Below are 11842 nucleotides of genomic sequence, written 5' to 3'. Positions count from 1 at the left end.
AATATCTTTGGCAGAGCCTTTGTCAAGTCAACGTAACTCATTACTTCAGAATACGAAGGATTTTATTACCTTTTATGTTTCATCTGTTTGTGTGGCCAATAGGATAACAACACTTTGTAAAAGGGGGAGAAAGCAACTCGGAAACCCAAAGAAAAGGCTCACCGCAATGTTAAAATGAAGACAAAATTTCAATGAAAACATAAACATCATAATACCCCATAACTCAAGCACACAGTTTAAAACATGTTAAAATAATCATAAATCAAAATGTTAATCCTTAAATGTTTTCAAAATTTCAAGGAAAAGTAGGATACCAAGATGTTTCAAAAACATCTTGGTATCCTAAGGAATTTACAGAGGGAAACAAAAACTAAAGAAGTTCAAAACACGGTATAAACAAATTATGCAAAATAAATTGATTAAATACATAACATTCCCAGTGTAACATTTACTCTTATTTTATTAATTTTATTTTAGAAATTCAGGAATTTTTGAAATACAGAGCGCTTGTATTAGGTCACTGATGGGGGGGCAGTGCAGCAATAGGAAGACAGCCCAGCTTTAAACGTGGCAGAATCATTGCTATTATTTTGTACTTTATTTATCAGAAACTAAGGAGTTATACAGTGAACTTTAAGTACACATGTTCTGCACACAGAATATATACCAAATTTTCTAATTTGCTACTCCAGTTCCTGATGGGGGAATCTAGCCATAAAAACATAAAAACAGTATAACATTAGGAAACTTTTAGCAGTAAAGGACCAATATCACATGAATAATTGAATGTGCAAATGCACACCAGTGCATTCATCTGAGCCTGAAAAATCTGACTCCATTAAAAGAGGCATAAGTGTTAGGGTGGGTAAAATCTTGCTTAATTATAGCCAATGCTTTAGAGGTAAAGGTTTCATAGTCTCTAATGAGTTTTATTTCACTGGGCATATTTTGAATGATGGTTCCTATGATGGAGAATGTTGACTGTTTAAATGCAATTCTGCAGTGGAGTATTTTCTAGCTTAAGTATTTAAAGAATAAAATAAACAGAAATCAGTTAAACTTTCAAAATTCGGGCGTGCCGTGGTGGCGTAGGGGTTAGCGCGACCCATATTTGGAGGCCTTGAGTCCTCGACGCGGCCGTCGCGGGTTCGACTCCCGGACCCAACGATATTTGCCGCATGTCTTTTCCTTCCCCCTTTCCTGTCAGCCTACTGTTATATAAGGGACACTAGAGCCCACAAAAGACCCCCTGGAGGGGTAAAATAAAAAAGAGAGAGAAAAAAAAAAAAAAACTTTCAAAATTCAATTATATATTTTTCAGACATGAAAAGGGCTCGAATAAATTGACTTCTTAACCACAATTTGTAAGACCTTGATCATATTATGGATGCATATTTTATTTGAAAAGCATGTGCCCATACTGCCAGAAGGTATTAGATGTGACTAAAAATTATAGAGATTTTATAAAGTGAAGCTGGTATTGGAGGAAGTCAATTCCTCTAACAGCAGGTTACATTTGAGGTTACAGTTGACTTTTTTAACATTTTATAAATATTGTAGTTAATTTTAAGTTCTGTTACTAGAAAAATTCCCAGAGTCACCGTACAAATTTTATTAATATATGCTAACTTTTTCCATTGTTGCTTAATAGGTTTCTTATTTCAAAAACATGTGGAGAAAGCCTTTTTAGAATTTGGAAACATGATTTGAATGAGCCACTTTTACATGTAACCCGAAAATGCAGATGGGGCAACAGCAGTCCGCTTCAGCGTCTCAGCAACTGACAGATTGCAGCTGAGCAGTTTCATGTCAGGCCAATAATGAAAAAATGAGGAACAAGCAACCAAGTATTGACTATTTTAGAATGTCTGTATCATGTTCTAGTAAAAACATTATTAGTAGATACATATATACTTACATAGGTAGACAGAACCTGTTGTTCTCTAATATGGAGATTAGGCATGAATTACTCAATTAAGAACTTCAAAGATGTTAGTTTGGAAAAAAGTAGGATCGAATTTATTCTGAAATAGCAGGGTTTCTTTCATAAAGGTAACAAGGAAGACATTTACATCCAGGATACCACAAGGACAGGCCAGATGTTTTATGGTAGATGCTAAATAAATGTTAATGTGGAGAAGTAGAAAGATGTTGTTTTGGTCTTTTTTGAAATAGAGATGGCAAAACAGGTAGGAAGATCATACAAAGTTCAAATTGACTTTTGAAGGATTCTTCAACTGATTTATGTATTAAGCTGTTAAAATAATTGGTTTAGACGATGTGGTCCTTTTGGCTTCATCAGATCGTGATCTGCAGCTCTCGCTGGATCGGTTCGCAGCCGAGTGTGAAGCGGCCGGGATGGGGATCAGTGCCTCCAAATCCGAGGCCATGGTCTTGAGCCGGAAAAGGGTAGAGTGCCTTCTCCGGGTCAGGGGGGGTGTCCTGCCCCAAGTGGAGGAGTTTAAGTATCTCGGGATCTTGTTCACGAATGGGGGAAGAAGGGAGCGGGAGATCGACAGGCGGATTGGCGCAGCGTCTGCTGTCAAGCGGGCGCTGTACCGGTCCGTCGTGGTGAAGAGAGAGCTGAGCCAAAAAGCGAAGCTCTCGATTTACCGGTCGATCTACGTTCCCACCCTCATCTATGGTCATGAGCTTTGGGTCATGACCGAAAGAACGAGATCGCGGATACAAGCGGCCGAAATGGGTTTTCTCTGAAGGGTGTCTGGGCTCTCCCTTAGAGATAGGGTGAGAAGCTCAGTCATCCGGGAGGGACTCAGAGTAGAGCCGCTGCTCCTTCACATCGAGAGGAGCCAGTTGAGGTGGCTTGGGCATCTGGTCAGGATGCCTCCTGGACGCCTCCCTGGTGAGGTGTTCCGGGCACGTCCCACCGGGAGGAGGCCCCGGGGAAGACCCAGGACACGCTGGAGGGACTATGTCTCTCGGCTGGCCTGGGAACGCCTCGGGATTCCCCCGGAGGAGCTGGAAGAAGTGGCTGGGGAGAGGGAAGTCTGGGCCTCCCTTCTGAAACTGCTACCCCCGCGACCCGACCTCGGATAAGCGGAAGAAGATGGATGGATGGATGGATGGTTTAGAACCTTCATTTAATGTTGCTTAATCTGACTTCAAAACAAAGTGCTGTGCATGTGATTGTAGGGGCTCTCCAAAGAAAATCATAACTGAACAGAGCTGGTTAAAACTTTTTGTTTGAAGTAGTTTTGATACTCACCACCAGCATTCATTCTCTACTGATTACAGTTAAAGGCTTAAAATAAATGTACAGTAAGTACACACTCCTACATATCTTACTAAGGCTGAAAATTCCCTCATTTAAGCTGAGTGACTGCTACAGACTGCACTGACGCAGACCGGACATGGTCACGGTGAAATAGGCCTTGTGTCAAGGCCATTATAGAAATGGCAAAGGAAGAGAATAACACATTACTGATAGTTTATTTATGAATTTTCTCCCACATTTCATGAACAATAGTCATTTTAGACAGCCAGTGTGAATTGTTGGGCTCTCGAAGTTTTACTTGTATTTCACAGCAGAAGGAATTCAGAAGTTGTTCAAGTCATGCTACAGTGTGAATGGTGAGCGCTAGGAAGAAAAAGGTGAGGCAGAAAGAGAGGTCCTTCTGACAAGGGAGGAAACCTTCACTTGTCAATCAAGCCACTTCTCTCTCAATAACTGTTTAATCCTGTGCTGAAAGCTGCTAGGCGCTGGATCCAGAAGCAGACGGGAGGGTAAAGGTTAGGTGAATGAAGAAACCTCCCCCTTGGTCCTAAAGACTTTTTCCATTACTGGTGCATATCTGGCTGAAAGGTAAGGTTTCTTATCATCTCATTGTTTTTTATGAAACCAGACATCTGAGCTTTTAATATCAAAGCTGTAGCTCAGCAAGTCACAGTGATACAGATGAAAGTGATACCGAAGGGGAAATGCAGACGACCGTTATCAACTTTTGCAGATGGCATAAAATGTCTCTGCCTGAGAGCAGATACTTAATACCTTGCTAACCATTTTGAAAACAATACAATGCTTTCTGCTGTGCATGTCTGAAAAAGACAGGCAAAAAAATCAATTTACATTTAAACTATGTGGGTATAAACATGAAATAATGAAATGAGCACAAAGAAGACAATACACTTGTTTTGTACATAAATACATTTGAGCTTATGTAAGCCTTGTCATCTCCATGACAACAGCTTTACTGGTAACATGGAGACAAGTTATTTGTGTACAGCCACGGCAGGATCTTCCAATTGAATTAGGCTGCACCTGTGCACATTATGGATAGGAATAATAGACTGAAAGCAACTGTTACAGTGAGCCTTTTGAAGGCGAGATATGAGCATGAGTTTGATTTTGAGTTGCTTTGTTCACCACTGAGAAAATGCTTTTGCTCATGAGAAGTGATTTAGCAATGTTTTGGGAGTGAAACTTTTATTTTATAATTGATCATCTTAGAACCTTTTTGTCATTGTTAGTTTACAATGTTATGGAAGTACAGTATCTTCCATCACATTTTGTGGATTAAAAATGTGGTGGCCTACTTATTATTTTAATCAGGTTTATCCTGATTGTCTTGGATCCTTTATGTCAGTGAATTAATTATCATATAGATTTTAATTATGCCCATATTCTTATGTTAGCAATCTGCTATTACAAATGCATGAAATTAATAGAGTATGTACTCAAGTTTGCAAAAAATCTGAAAAGTAGCAAATACTATCATGATGCGCATTTAATAGTGAGTTTGTGAAGATAGTTCAATACATAGTGCATCATTATGAGTGCAAATTGCATTGAAAATATTGACACATCTATGGTGTTTAAATTAATATTTTATTATATTTGCCAAGAAGTATCCTTAAAAAGTATATATATATATATATATATATATATATATATATATATATATATATATATATATATATATATATATATATACTATATATGCATTATAAAGCTTTATGTATGTATTATAAAGCTGTAGGGACCTAGACATTTATTATAGACAGAGTTTAAAACTTTAAGATATATACAGTGGATGAATAGGTATGATCTGATATTAAATAAGATGAATCATTTCTTATTTTAGGTCAATCACTATTGACCTAAAATAGAAAATATTTAGCTCAAACTAAATTCAATAAAGACAAACTGAGTTAACACAAGAAGCAGTTTTCAAATAATAATTTATTGATTAAGAGGAAAAACAATAGCTATTCAAACTGTTTTGACCCTCTGGGAAGAGGCAATTGAGATTATTTTGGTATGAGTTATGTATGTCAGTCCAAGAACACACATAAAAGACTTTGTGACAATCATGCCAATGGACTGAAATGCCTCTACAGTCTGGCTGAAACAGCAAGATGAAAATGTTAATTTTTGACCCAATCTTCCCTTTTTGGCAATATTAAGGATGCTCTGATTATCATGATGCCTCTATAAATAATCTCATGAGATTTTTCTGCTGTATGTGGTGTGTTAAAGAGTGATCTAGTCGTCTCAAATGGACGTCGGATTTTAAGCATTGTCTTGACCTGATATCAGAGAGTGTGGAGTGTTCTCCGAGGAGAAAAAAACACACAGCCTGTTCAGTGTGCTGACAATCAGAAAGTGAGGTTATGGAAAAACGGAGGGGAATCAAAAACACAGAAGACAAAACAACTGTAATGGCCAGTGGACAAACTATCGCCATTGCTTCTTTCTCATCAGTCAAGTTTATTTATTCTGAACTCATGTTTCATTATGAGATTTCTTTGCTGACATCTGAATTGTTTTTGAGTGAAATCTATTCACTCAGAAGCAAAGTGAAAAGATAATTCAAGTAAACAAATTCAGTCCTGAGGAGTGGACCAAAAACTCCAAGAAAATATTTCAAAAAGCTTGTCACCCAACTCATACAGATTTGTAGGTAATTTTATCAAACAGTATGAAAATAGATGTAAAATTGTGCATTCAAAGTAGTAAAAAAATTCCAAATAAATCTCTTTCATTCTAGTAATTATCTAGTCTGAATTCTTTTGAAATCCTAAAGTATGTAAGGCATTAAAACTGTATGCTAACATTTAGTTTTAACTGTATGTCTACATATGTCATTTCCCACTCACAGGAATGTTTACACCACCTTACAAAAACTGGGCAAGGTTGCAAGATAACAAAACCTAAGACTTCAAAAACGTTCAAATTTCCATATGTGGGTTTTAACCAAGGTCATTTAACAAAAAATTATCAGAAGTTTTCAAAGTGAAATTCTAGTCTTTTTTTGGCCTATCCACCCACCCTCTGTACTTCCCCTCTAGCAAACAATGTGGTATCACAACACTTTCAAAACCAAATGTGATACTGACACAAACAAAACAGCATCTATTGATTTCTCTCCAGAGACAGTTTAGTTATTTTTGGGTGGGGTGTCTATAAAAAAGGTGTTTGGTGAAACTGTCACAACAAAATGTTCTTGACACATAAAGCAAAAAAAACAAAAAAAAAGTCAGACTTTGGAGATCAGAGAGGTGTGGCAGTAAAAACTGCGCAACTTAACTGAAAGGGAAAGGAGAGAAGCAAAAATCCGCTTCTAAACTGTGATGTTTTAAAGTAGTTTATTTGAGACCATCTTGATTTACCTTGTATTTCTCATACCAGTCAGTCTTGTGCAATTTAAAGTAAACAATCAACCTAAGAGTGACGCTTTTGGACTGTGGGAGGAAGTCAGGAAACTCCGAAGGAACCCATACGTGCACGGGGAGAAACTCCAAGCAAATTTCATACAGAAAGACTGAAACCCTGGATGTGAACCCAAGACTTTCTTGCTGCATGGTGACAGTGCTACCAACTGTGCTATTGTGCATTTTGTAAAAATATGCTGTTGATTTGATTCCGTTGTCTTCGGTTTTACTTTTCCATGAACTTTGATGGAAAAATAAAATCTCAAACACTGCACAGCAATACAAATGAAAATGAGGTTAAAACAAATTAGACATGCTTGTAAATACTGTAACAATAAAGGCGGACAAAACACTTTTGACTGTGGAGATGAGAAAAACACTTCCTTTTTGTAGATGCCAATCATGCTGAAGGAGGAAAATGAGATCCATGAATTTATGTGACTGAACCGAGTAAGATAAGAGCAAAACCATGTAATGCACTGTGGCAATAGACTCACATCAGGCCAGGGAAAAGAAATGGTAAAATTGTGCATCTAATAAAAAAGCCATGCTTTTTGTCAAATATTAATGAGTCTATGAAAGGGTTTACTCATAGCAGGCACTGCTCTGAATTTATAAGGGGCCGCAGTACCATGGAACTGTGATAAATAACTTCTGCCTCTCACGACCACACCCTCTGTAACCCTCTGCTTTTAATAGATGGGTACACAGCAAAGGCAGTGATATCTGTGTCCCTCTTTTATGCTCAGGGCATTGTCTGTATGTGTCCCAATGCACATGCACGCTTTGTGTTGGTTCAGCTCTGACTTATTTTTCACTTTTCCCTTTAACTTCCTGTGAGTCACCAGCAGTAGGGGGGTGAGGGAGAATACTTTACAGCTGTAGCTTTATTTTTATGTGAAAACACTGCTTAATGCACACAGAGAACAAAACCAGGAATCTGGTACAATGTTTTGCTTCACTTGTAAATTCCTGTGCTCGTACCTAACTTGCTTTGCAACTCAATTGTAAAGTGCAGTTATAGAGCTGTTACATAACCTTGCTTATTTAAGTATGTCATGAGCCTAGAGTGGCTTATGTAACTTTACAAGATGGTATAAATCTGTAGATCCTCTCCTCTTTCCACTTATCTAAAATCCAAGATACATCTTTTGTGCTGTTGGGAACTGCTTTCAGAAAATCAGTGAGAAAGTGCCCTTGATTATATTGCATGAGATTAGTATTGCTAAGGCGCTGGTTTCTCCACAATTAAAGTGATGTGCTGCAGTTGCAAATGCTTCCTGTCACAAGTGAGATACAGAGAAATGAAAATCAAGATTATTCAGGTTCTTCAGATGTTCATAATTAATGTTTTCAATTCCACAAAGGCAGCAAAAAAAGTATTTTATCTAAAGAGAATCATTTTTGACTAATGGAACCGCAAGATGAGATTTAATGAACAGAACAAAAGTAACTTGTAGATGTGTCAAAACACATTAAAATTAAACTTCTGTATAACTTTGCCTCATAAAATTGAGTTTTGTAAAAATAACGTTGGAAAGCTTGAGAAACGGTGATTAGAATGTGTGGTTATATCCACCTTGTATTATCAAAGGACATTCAACATTTGGTAAGAAGTGTCATTGATCTTCCCAAATCAATATTTATTTTAGGAAATAAGTTTTCTATCCCTATAATAGTTAAAAAAAAAAAAACTTGTTGATTTCAACACTAGTGATATTATTCTGTTGATTCTGCAGCTGAGACCACTCAATCAACTTGAAGACATAAGGACTAGAGATGGAGATTAGCCCTGGCTACAATCTTGCATATTTATATTTTGTTCATCAATATGTATTGTCCATTAACAAAAAATAAAAAAATACAAATGGATAGGTTTTATATTACTCTGCTATACAATTTCTTCTGTCACTCTTAAATTATTTTATTTTATTCATTTAGAAGTTTAAAAAGCCTTGAAAACAATTCCAAAAATAATTGCAACATAAAATACTGGGTTTTTTATATTAAAGCTGTTAAACTATAAATATGACTGCTGTGTTTCATTCAATGGAAAAATCTAAATAACACTTATACAGGAACACAGCCTCATTCATGAAAGAACACGACTATGCACTGAAATATGAAAATAGTTGAACCAACGTAATTGAATTGCTTAAGTTGGTATTTGAGAGCATTTAAACAGGAAAGTGGGTGGAGGAAGACATGCTGCAAATGTTATCAGGCCAAAAATTTTACCTGCAATGGCCGTGTCAAGGACTAAGGCCTCCGTATGTTGGTTGTGCTCTACCCCTACCAGCACAGCACCTCAGTCAGTACAGGATATGTCACTACTGAAGCTTGCATCGTGACATCAGACCTAGAATACTTAATTATTTCAAATAAAGTCAAAGTAAAAAGTTCCTTTAAGATAAAAATTAATTCAACATAAAAAGTAAGTTGATATTACTAAACAAAAAGAATTTAGTGTGATTAATGTCAATTAGTCCATAACATGAACTACTGCCTAAATACACTTTTTAGAGTATAGCAATACATTTTGAAACAAATTTGGTCTACTTCAGAAAAAGCATCCATTAATTTATTATCTTGTTTAGCTAATATGACAGCTGTCATGCTAATTAAAGTCCATTACTGATTGGATGATCAAACTCCCTGTTATGTTTCTTCTCAAGGACTCCCAGCTACTAACAGGAGGGCTGAATGCAGGAATATTTCTAGAAAAACAGATCAAGAAACCTTGCCCAACTAAGTTAATATTGGCCAATTCAGTTAGTCAACAGATGGTTAGCTCCATTATGTGAACAATCAATGTGGAAAGAAAATGAAATACTTAACACATCTGAAAAATTTTATCCCAAAAAGAAAAGGAAAAAAAATATACTTTCACTTGACAGGCCATGATATCTAATGGCTGCTATGTGAATTCAATGTTTCCACAACTGGACTCATGTAAAAACAATTTTTGGATACTGGAGCAAATGTGGCTTGAGGTGTAGCATCAGATTTAATTTTACTCACTGCAGCACATAACATAACAACAGCAAATAAAATTTCTTCAAAAGATCTGAACTATCCTTTTCTTGTAAAGTTTAACCATAATGCTCCAGTAATGGTAGTAATAGAGGAACACTTGATTCAGAATTGACACTTCTACTCCATCTCTGTCTCTCTTGTTTTATCCATAATTTAAACACATTATTTTGTGACAATTTTTCCCTTTCAATCTGTGTCTAATTTTTTACTTCCAAAAAGCTTTCAAATGCTGTTCGTCAAATCAGGACACAGTATGGTATTTTAAATATCATGTTATATCAAACTGGCTCGCTGCCTGAGTCACAGGTCGGCTAGGCAACAAATCTAAACTCTCCAGATGGCCGATAGATTTTTGAGCATGAGCTAACAAACCTTTCTGATCATCACTGAATACCAAAATAATTATTTGTAAAGTCGGTCTATTCTTTCTCCTACCCAGATCTTTCTTATTTTTTCAAATTCTTGGCAAAATTAAATTTGAATCAAAGTCTGACAAATTAAAAGTTGGAACCAATTGGGTTATTTGCTTGTTGTAGACAATTATAGACAATCACAATACCAGTTCCAGAACATCATTTGTCCTTGACTTATGAATATGCCTCTAAATAGAAATCATATCTGATGGTTTTTATAACTCAAAGATATTAGAAAATATGTAACACTCTGTTCTATTGCAAAACCCACATGAAACCAGTTTGTGGTTTAGTGATTAAATGTTGTTTATCAAGTTTCGATGATGTGTATGTGATTTATGTTAAAATTGTGATTATACTGTCATGAGAACAGACACAAAAAAAGCACTTTTGAATCACCTAACTTCTCAAAAGTAGGCATATGCTATGAAAAGCAGCTTTAACAGGATGAGCTGATACTCATTAGCAACAGTTTATAGTTTGTTATGTGAAGTATTTGACAGTTATTAGTGTTATTGGGAAGCATAACCACCTCTTCAAACTTCTTGAAACTTTTCACTTTGCAACTATTCCAAAATAAGTTTCAAAATATTAAACTCTGTACTGACAAAACAACCTAAAAGCAGTCAATTTAGCATTTGTAATAAATTATTTTCATTTACAGGGTAGGTTTAATCTGACCTTAAGAAACTAGGTCACAGCAGAAGGGGTTCCACAGAGTAACTGAACTGCTTTGATCTTTTTTTGGAGCTATGCATTTAGCATTTCCTTTCAGTAGACCATGTTCAGTATTTACAGCACCTTGCAAAATATTCACACACCATTACATTTTCACATTTTGTCAAAATGTATTATTTATTTTATTACAAAAAACCTTTCCACATGTAATTAGCTGAAGTGTTATTCTGTGCCAATATATTGTGTCAATAATATTACCCATTTTATTACATTCAAAATGTACTATTCATCTCAAGTGATGGACATAAACCATAAGTCACGCTAAATTGCACAACTGGCAGCATATCTGTATTTACCCCTGTGTGTAAATTTCAAGGTGTTTTTATACTCCTCTCTCTCTTATTGAACAAATTTTCTGGATTTGGATCAGAGCCCTTGTAGTGAAACCAGTGTTTTTAAAACAGATGCTAAATCTAAATTAAGAAAAACGTAACTTGACTGATTTACATCTAAATATACATTCTCTATGTGCTATCCATTTTAAATACTACATTGATGAGGACACAGATGTCTCCCTCTTGTAAATGACTTTAATTCTGATTGAAAAGGCATCTACAATCATAAAAAAGTGATAATTTTGTTTTGTTTTGTTTTGCATTCCAACACTGAATGGAGGGATTGGCAGTTAAATAGCCGACTCTCTTTTCAGAGGACTGAATTATATGACAGGGCGTTAATTACAGTGAATGGAAATCATTTTTATGGCCATTATTGCAGAGGTTGCATTTTACGGTTAACAAATAACCACAAATTATATTAAATTACAATATTTCTGACTCCAAAAGTGGAACAGATGTTAGCACAGGCATGCAAGAAGAGTGGAGGGATTATTAAGGGTTTATGAAAATAGCCAGTCTACTGTATTGCAGTGTGGAGTGCAGATCTCAAATTCAAGAGCAGACAAGAAACATTGCTGAAGTGTGTTTCTCTGACTTCTGTTTTTGCCTTTTTCCCTTCACATTCAAATGACCTCTGAAGGAAAC

The 11842-nt window shown here is 36.0% G+C and overlaps 1 protein-coding gene across 1 annotated transcript in view; it reads left to right on the top strand.

Annotated features, from left to right (window-relative positions):
• Positions 1–3692: 3692 nt before the first annotated feature.
• tox2 (TOX high mobility group box family member 2) overlaps positions 3693–11842 on the top strand; it is a 122642-nt gene continuing 114492 nt past the window's right edge. Inside the window, exon 1 of the mRNA XM_028003381.1 lies at positions 3693–3823. The gene's annotated coding sequence lies outside the window, so the exon portion shown is untranslated. The remainder of the gene's footprint in view (positions 3824–11842) is intronic.

This window comes from Xiphophorus couchianus, chromosome 20, assembly GCF_001444195.1.
Source record: "Xiphophorus couchianus chromosome 20, X_couchianus-1.0, whole genome shotgun sequence".
Lineage (NCBI taxonomy): Eukaryota > Metazoa > Chordata > Actinopteri > Cyprinodontiformes > Poeciliidae > Xiphophorus > Xiphophorus couchianus.
This window is presented reverse-complemented; position numbering and strand designations above follow the sequence as displayed.